Source organism: Leucopleurus acutus, assembly GCF_964270905.1.
Source record: "Leucopleurus acutus genome assembly, chromosome: X".
Lineage (NCBI taxonomy): Eukaryota > Metazoa > Chordata > Mammalia > Artiodactyla > Delphinidae > Leucopleurus > Leucopleurus acutus.
This window is the reverse complement of record NC_139148.1, coordinates 120931154-120940966: the sequence shown is the minus strand read 5'-3', so window position 1 is coordinate 120940966 and position 9813 is coordinate 120931154.

Below are 9813 nucleotides of genomic sequence, written 5' to 3'. Positions count from 1 at the left end.
TAAAGAAGTTCTGTTTTGTAATGCTTTTAATAAGTTAGTTTGGATAATTATTTATATCATAATATCACTAGTATAAATTAGACCCTTGATAAATATTGATTGAAAGAATGGAAAATATCTTTTATTGTGGGGAGGAAAATGTGGAACATGAGAAGGGGAAAGACATAAATCATACATGCAAGTATTTGCTATATGTCTTAAATTCTTATTTTTCTCCAAATACTTATGAAGCGCACTTTGTGTTAGACACCATTCATTTATACAACAAATCTTTCTTGAGCACCTATGATAAGCTAGTGCTGCTCCAGGAACTGAGGACCTAACAATGAATAATATAGTTGATGGAGCTTGCACTGTATCAGAAAATTTCTTAGCCCTTATACACACACTGCCTACCTAAACATTTTTCCAGCATGCTTCAGAAAATAAAAAACAAAATAAAACAAAATACAAAACCCTCCCAATAGGGACTTCCTTAAAGCTGAAAGCTGTTTTGTATTTCATTCATTCATTCAATTCAGTTAGTACATATTTTCTGAATGCCTACTACTATGAGAGAGGCACTGCTCTAGGCACTGGGAAAACATGAGTAAATGAGAAAGACAAAGTCTGCCCTCAAGAGGACTGTGTTCTAAATACAGACAAGATAACTTCAGATATTAATAAGTGGCATGAATAAAATAATGGGGGGGTGGCTAAAAGCTAGGGTGGTTTGTAGAGGTGACATCAGAGCTGAGACCTAAATGACCAGAAGGAGCTAGCCATGGAAAGATATAGACGAAGAGCTAGAGCTAGATCTCCAGAGAGAATAGCTTCTGCCAGAATGAATGCACTCGAGGTATTCTAGGAAAAAAGAGGAGCAAAATGATCAATGGAGGGAGTGGTAAGTGATTATTTCAGAGACATGTCAGGAGGCCAGATCATGTTGGACCTTGTAGGCTAAGAGATAAGGAGCATGATTTTTACTCTATTATAGGGTAGAAAGTCATTGGAAGGTATTCAATGGCAGAGTGATGGAATAAGATTTACATTTTTTGAAGATCACTCTGGTGGCTTTTTAGAAAACTGGCTATATGGAAGTAAGGGTGGAATCACTGTTGCATTATCCCAAACTAGAGATAATGATAGTTTGGACTGGAGTGGGAGCAGCAAAGATGGTATGAAGTAGTTGAATTCTGGATATATTTTGCAGGTAGAGTGTTTCAGGAACCCCAAGACCACCTTCAAGTTTGTTAATTCACTACAAGGACTCACAAAACTCAATAGCTTAATCGGAATGATAAGGTTTATTACAGCAAAGGATACACAGCAAAAGCAATAGGCAAAGATATTCATTGGGCAAAGTCTAAGAGGCTAAACACAGGCTTCCATGTCCTTTCCCATCTGGGGCCACACAGCGCATGCTATGTGTCTAGAAGCAAACTATGGGGACATGTGTGGAATGTATCAGTCCAGGAAAGCACATCTGAGTCTTTGGGCCTGAGGCTATAATTAAGAGCTGGTCACATAGGCACATCATACTACATAACTAACCATGGCAATGGAAACTCGGGATTCCAACAATACAACCAGGTGCACATCATTGAACTTCATGCTTATGCAAAGCAAACTGTCAAGCTGGTACAGCAGAGTCCATTTCTCCAGGTGAACAAAAACACAATAAAATCATAAATCACTGACATAAATAACATTCTGAGGGTCACATTTCCAAGGGTTGACCAAGGGTCAATGATGGTTCCAGTTTCCTTCGACATGCAAGGTATAAGCAACCAGATCTTCTGTGTTAATTCTTTCCTCACATAGAACCAAGAAGATTTCCTAAGGAATAGAATGTGAGGTGTGTGATAAAAAGAGGAGTCAAGGAGGTTTGTGGCCTAAGTAACTAGAATAATTGAGCTGGCATTTCTGAGATAGAGGAGAATATGAGAGAGGCAGATTTACTAGGGATGGGGAAGATCAGAAGTTCAGTTTTGGACATGTTAAGCTTGAGATGCTTATTAGACATCTAAGTAGTGATGGCGAGTAAACAGTTGGATCCACAAGCTCAAAGGAATGGTCAGAAATAGGGACATAAGTTTGAGAGCCCTTGCCATACAGTAGTTATCAGACCCATGGTTCTCAGTGAGACTACCTAGGGAGATTGTATAGATGGAGATGGTTATCCAGAACCAAGTTAGCAGAGGAGGAGGAGCCAGCAAAGGCTGAAAAGGAGAACCCATAAGGTAGGAGGAAAAGAGAAGCAAAGAAAAAAATATGTTATTCTAGAAAGAAGTGATCACATGAGACAAATGTTGCTAAGAGGTAAGTCTTTGAAGACAAAAACATTGACTCTTGGTTTTTGCAAGTGGTAGGTCACAGTAACCTTGCTAAGAGTATTTCAGTTGAATGATAGAAATAAAAGCCTGATATAAGGGGGTTATAAAGACGATGGAAGGTGAGGAATTAAAATGAGTACATACAAATCTTTTAAGACATTTTGGTGTGAAGGGGAACCAAGAAATGAGGAGTTTTCTGGAATGTGTCATATGTCAAGGAAGTTTTTTGGTCTTAAGGTTGAAGATACTACAGCATATTTACATGCTGATGGGAATGACCTAGTAAATATTCAAGAAAGAAGGAAATATATATAGGTCCTTGAGAAGGGAACAGGGACTAAGATACAGAACTCAAGTGGAGTGTGAACCTTAAATAAGAGCATGGTAATTAAAACCGTATGGTACTGGCATAAAAACAGACACATAGATCAATGGAACAGAATAGACAGCCCAGAAGAAAACCTACACATATATGGTCAATTAATTTACAACAAAGGAGCCAAGAGTATATAATGCAGAAATTATACCTTCTTCAATAAAAGGTGTTGGAAAAACTGCACAGCCACATGGAGAATAATGAAACTGGATGACTATTTTACATCATACACATAAATTAACTCAAAATGGATTAAAGACTGAACATAAGACCTGAAACCATAAAACTCCTAGGAGAAAACATAGGCAATAAGCTCCTTGACATAGTTCTTGGTGATGATTTTTAAAATATGACACCAAAAGCAAAAGCAACAAAAGCAAAAATAAGTAAGTGAGACTACATCATACTTAAAAGCTTTTGCACAGCAAGGGAAACCATCAACAAAACAAAAGGCAACCAACTGAATGGGATAAAATATTTGCAAATCATATATCTGTTAAGGGGCTAGTTTCCAAAATAAATAAAGAACTCACACAACTCAATAGCACAAAAGCAAACAATCTGATTTAAAAATGGGCAGAAGATCTGAATAGACATTTTTCCAAAGAGGACATGCAGATGGCTACCAGGTACATGAAAAAATGCTCAACATCACTAATCATCAGGGAAATGTAGATCAGAACCAAATTGAGATATCACATCACACATTCTAATGGCTACTATAAAAAAGATGAGACAGCAAGTGTTGGTGAGGCTGCAGAGAAAAGGGAACCTTTGTGTACGGTTTGTGGGAATGTAAACTGGTGCAGCCACTATCGAAAAAAAAATAAAGTTTCCTCAAAAAGTTAAAAATAGAAGTACTATATGATCCAGCAATTCCACTTGTAGGTATTTATTCGAAGAAAACAAAAACACTAACAAAAAGATATAAGCACCACTATGTTCCTTGCAGCATTGTTTACAATAACCAAGACATGGAAACAACCTAAGTGTCCATAGATGGATGAATGGATAAAGAAATTGTGATATATACATACATATACATACAATGTAATATTATTCAGCCATAAAAAAGAATGAAATCTTTCCATTGTATATAGATAAGAAAGAACATAAAATTAGTGAAATGTGGATTGTCAGACAATGTGGAAAGGTAAGGGAGTTTCCATCAGAATTTTACAAATACCTTGCAGGCAGTATAAAAGGAGATATAGATGGTGGTTAAAACCATGTGCTTTGGAGTTAGACAGACTTGGGTTCAAATCCAAGCTCCACCTCTTACTGTGTGAACTTGGACACATTATTTCATATCTCTGGGCCTCGCCTTTCTCATCTGTAGCAACAAGGCTATTTTGAAGACTAAATTATATTAATGCAAAACATTTTTTTCTACAGTGCCTATCACCTTGCTGGAACTAAATAGATGGTCGTTTTAAACATTATTATATGTTTTCTCCCAACTCTGGTATCCAGCACTATACCTTGGCATATAGCAAATGTTTAGTAATTACTGAATGAATGAATGAAGTGATTGAATGTATGTTAAGGTGGAAATCTTGTGGCCAGAAATTGGGGTTTGTGAAGCATGACTGAGTAAGGACCTTCAGTTAAAACCTAAGGTCCCTAAGATGTAAAGCACAAAGTGAGATTACTAATATTCTAAAACAGGGCAGATGGGGGAGAAAAACTAAAGCCAGTGAGCTCCTCCCATTTTTCTTGCTAGTAGCATCGTGTCCCTACCTGATAAGGGATTTGGCAGAAGTTCCTGGTGCCCACTAAATACTCTCATTTATTCATCTGATCCAATGCTAATGAATAAAGTAGATAAAGCTGTTATCAAAGACCATATTGACGGTGGACCCTTTTGTAGTGTTAGTTCTTGGTGGGACTGGGGCAAAGAATCAGATTTTCAAGTGTTGGAAAGGACCTCAGAGCATACCTCATGTAATCTTCCAAACAACACAGGAATTACCTCCACAGCATCATTGAGAAGCATTTATTGAATCTCTAACTGTTACCCCAGCACTTCCATGAGTTGTTCTGGAATGGCCTCAGGCAGTGTTTCAAGACTAGAAACAAGAACTCTAACCAGGAGACTTTTGAGGATGATAGAAGATGAGGGCCTCAACTCAGAACTTTTTAGTAGAAATAGAAAAGAGGAAATCGATTTGAAATTTGGTGATATGAGGCTAAGAACGAGGAATGACTGGAGTATGATTCCCATATCTCTGGTTGAGTGATGAGATGGCTAGTAGTGCCTTTCCTGAGAAACAAAGGAAGAGGAGTACATTTGGGGGAATCTTTTACTCAGTGAGTTTGTAGTATGGGAGGACCGCACAAGGGTCTGGGGAGAATTCTGAGCGAGAGATACTTACACACACATGACACACTCACATACTTGTAAATACTCATTCACAAACACCTTCACACACTCATACACATACACACACATCATCACACTCACACACACTGACAAATACACACTCTCTCTGGCACACTAACTCACATATTCTGTCACATATATCTTTGCAGGTCTCACACACATACACACTTTCCCACGCTCAAACATTCACTCAAAAAATCTCTTACAAGTTGTCTAACACTAACCTTCACACATTCTCACTCTCATCCACTACTACATATACTCACACAATCACACTCACACATAATCTCACACTGACACAGCCGCACACTCACACAGACACACAGTCACACACATGACAGACATCCGTCATCATTGTTGCCATGCAGTGTTCTAGACTGAAGGATATATGAAGAAAATTACAAAGACCCTTTGGAGTTTATATTCTACTGGATAGCAATAGATAACCAAACAAATCATATAAAATCAAGTAGTGATATATATTATGACAAGTTGAGTAGAGTAAAGGAATAAAGTGCAGGAGTGGTATTTTAAGTACAGTGGCTTGGGAGGTTTTCAGAACATTTGAGCAGAGATGTGATATGATCATACTTATATTTTAAAAAATAAATATATGATAAGAAGAACACAATTAGATGATAATCATAGAAGCAATTTTCTGGGCAAGAAATGATGGTGACTTGGACTAGGTAGATAGCAGTGGAAGCTCTAAGAAATGGTTATATTTTAGATATATTTTGGAGATAGAGGGAACAGAACTTGCTGATAGATTAGAAATGAAGGATTAGAAAAAGAAAGTACCTAAGGATGATTCTAAAGTTGTTGGTTAGAGCAACTGGAAAGATGGAGTTACCATTTACTAAAATGAAAAATACAAAGAGAAGCTGATTTGTTGTTGAGAGGACGGAGGTACAGTGGGAACCAAGGGTTTAGTTTGGACATGATAGGTTTAAGTTGTCTATTGGTCATTCAAGCAGAAATTAAGATTAGGACATAGCACACATGAGTCTGGAATTTAGGGAAACTTATTTATTGAGTGTTCATTAATTCATTCAACTAATAATTATTGAGCACCTCCACTTTGCAAGGCTCTGGAGATTCAAAACCAAAATCAAGTCCCTGCCTTTATAGAGCTTGCATTTTGGCAGGGGAAAGTAGACTATATACAAAGAAATATATTGTATAATATAATGGTAGTAATAAGTGTTATGGATTAAAACAAACACGTGCTTGAAACTATAGTAAGTACCTTGCATTCATTACCTCATTTAAATCCACATAACAGGCCTGAGAATGAGCTATTGGTATTATTCCCAATTTAAAACTGGTGAAAGCAAGCCTCCCACAGGCTATTTAGTACGTTGAGGTTTAATGAATAAATTAGTGAACAACTATTTTAATGTATCTGACTGTACAAGAACACCAAGGCTTCGTTGAGTACTGGCATGGATCATTCTACTTTGTTCTCAAGCCACCACGCCTACCTACCCATCTGTCTTGATTCTGAAAAGTAGCCACACCACAGCAAATGGGCACTAAAATATCATGAACACCTGAGGTCCTAAAAGTGTATCAGGTTGGAAATGCAACAAATGAAACCATGAAAAGGAAAATTTCAATAGCCCTTCGCATTTGAATGGATTTACAGCTTACAGAGCTTTTGCACTCATATACAAATTTGCCTGATTTACATAGCTCAGGGTTTAAAATAGGGGTACATTCAGCAAAGGAAACCATTGACAAGATGAAAAGACTACCTACTGAATGGGAGAAGATATTTGCAAATGATATAATATATATTATATATAATATATATAATAAGGGATTAATATCCAACATATATAAACAGCTCATACAACTCAACATCAAAAAAACAAGCAACCCGATTAAAAAATGGGCACAAAAACCAAATAGACATTTTTCCAAAGAGGAAATGCAGATGGCCAACAGGCGTATGAAAAGATGCTCAACATCACTAACCATCAAGGAAATGCAAATCAAAACCACAATGAGATATCACCTCACATCTGTCAGAATAGCTATCATCAAAAAGAACACAAATAACAAACGTTGCCGAGGATGTGGAGAAAAGGGAATCCTCATACACTGTTGGTGGGAATGTAAATGGGTGCAGCCACTGTGGAAAACAGTATGGAGGTTCCTCAAAAAACTAAAAATAGAACTATCATATGACCCAGCAATTCCACTCCTGGTTATATATATATATATGTCTGGGTGGGTGTGTATATATATATATATATATATATATATATATATAAACACAAACACGAATTTGAAAAGATAAGTGCACCCCAATGTCCACAGCAGCATTATTTACAATTGCCAAGATAAGAAAACAACCTAAGTGTCCATCAACAGATGAATGGATAAAGAAGATGCAGTGTATATATATACAATGGAATACTACTCAACCATAAAAAAGAATGAAATTTTGCCATTTGCATCAACACAGATGAACTTAGAGGGCATTATGCTAAATGAAATGTCAGACAAAGAAAGACAAATACTGTATGATGTCACATATATGGAATGTAAAAAAATAAATCAAACTAGTGAATATAACAAAAAAGAAGCAGACTCAAAGATATAGAGAAAAAACTAGTGGTTACCAGTGTGGGGGGACATTACAGGGGTGGGGTAGTGGGAAGTACAAAATATTAGGTGTAAGAGGCTCAGAGATGCATTGTACAAAACAGGGAATATAGCCAATATTTTGTAATAACGTTAAATGGAAAGTAACCTTTGAATATGGTATAAAAAGTAAAAGAAAAACTAAAGTTCAAAAAAATTTTTAATAAAATAAAATAGGGGTGCATGCATCATTTCATTGGTCCTTGTAATACTAGCCTCTGAAAATTGCCAACTAAGCATGGCCTCTTCTCCTGAACTAGAAAGCCCTATGCTGAGTACTACTTCATCCACAGATCACACCCACATTTGGAGGAACCCACTACCATTTCCATGGGGGCTGCATTCTCTCCCAGAAACAACTGGTGAGATCAATGTACTGGAGCTTTCAATGTGCCACAGCTGCAGAGTTCTGTGGAAGAATGGAGAAGATCACCTCTCTACCTTTCTACACTGTAATTAGTTAGAGAAGTCCCAGAGCAATACTTCTTGAGTCCCAATATATTACAGGCTCTTTAATGAAATACCCATGCCAGTTTTTGCTCCCAATTCTCTATTTCCTTTGGACACAGATATAAATCTGTTGGCAGGAGTGGAGGTGGAGTGATGTTCTTTCCCATGGTATCATGTTCCTAAATGGGGGGACATACACTGGAGTAATACCACTGGCCTTTCTCCCCAGGAGGAAGACAGTCTTCACTCAGCTTAACACTTCTTGCTTCTCCCTTTCAGACAGGCCTGCCATCAGGAAGCTAATAGTCTTAGTTCTGGACACCATGAGTTTTAGAGATGCAGGGCCCCATTGGATGGGGTGTGCTGCATTTGTTGAGTGCTTCCTTTGACTAGGTAACTCTAGCTAATTCTGGGGTGCAGAATTAGGAGGTTCATTCTTGCTGCACACCGAAACTATGTTCTCTAAATCCAGCTGTTTTTAGGAATGAAGATGATATTGTTGATCTCCATCTGTCTGAATCTTTTAGTTCCAAACTGGGGTAGAAAAGAGGTATTACATTTACTGCACCTCACCAAATCCCACAAAGTCTGTGGGAACCAAGCTGGAGAGAGTTTTGAGTGACAGACTTTCCTTAAAACTACTGCTCTTTTTTGATATTGAGCTGTATGAGCTGTTTGCATATTTTGGAAATTAATCCCTTGTCAGTTGCATTGTTCACAAATATCTTCTCCCAGTCCGTGGGTTGTCTTTTGGGTTTGTTTATGGTTTCCTTTACTTTTTCCTTTGCAAAATATTTTAAATTTAACTAGGTCCCATTTGTTTATTTTTGGTTTTATTTCTATTACTTCAGGACACAGATCCAAAAAGATATTGTTGAGACTTATGTCAAGTTCTGCCTATGTTTTCCTTTAGGAGTTTTATAGTATCTGGCCTTACGTTTAGGTATTTAATCCACTTTGAGTTTATTTTTGTATATGGTGTTAGAGAATGTTCCAATTTCATTCTTTTATATGTGGCTGTCCAGTTTTCCCAGCACTACTTATTGAAGAGACTGTCTTTTCCCCATTGTATAGTCTTGCCTCCTTTGTCGTAGACTAATTGACCATAGGTGCATGGGTTTATTTCTGGGCTTTCTATCCTGTTCCATTGATCTATATGTCGGTTTTTGTGCCAGTACCATACTGTTTTGATTACTGTAGCTTTGTAGTATAGTCTGAAGTCAGTGAATCTGATTCCTCCAGCTCCATTTTTCTTTCTTAAGATTGCTTTGGCTATTTGGAGTCTTTTGTGTTTCCATACAAACTGTAAAATTTTTTGTTCTAGTTCTGTGAAAAATGTCATTGGTAATTTGATAGAGGTTGCATTGAATCTGTAGTTTGCCTTAGGTGGTATAGTTATTTTGACAATATTGATTTTTCCAATCCCAAAATACAGTATATCTTTCCATCTGTTTGTGTCATCTTCAGTTTCTTTCAACAGTGTCTTATAGTTTTCAAAGTACAGGTCTTTTGCCCCCTTAGGTAGGTTTATTCCTAGGCCTTTTATCCTTTTTCATGTGATGGTAAATAGGATTGTTTCCTTAATTTCTCTTTCTGATCTTTCATTGTTAGTGTATAGAAATGCAATAGATTTCCGT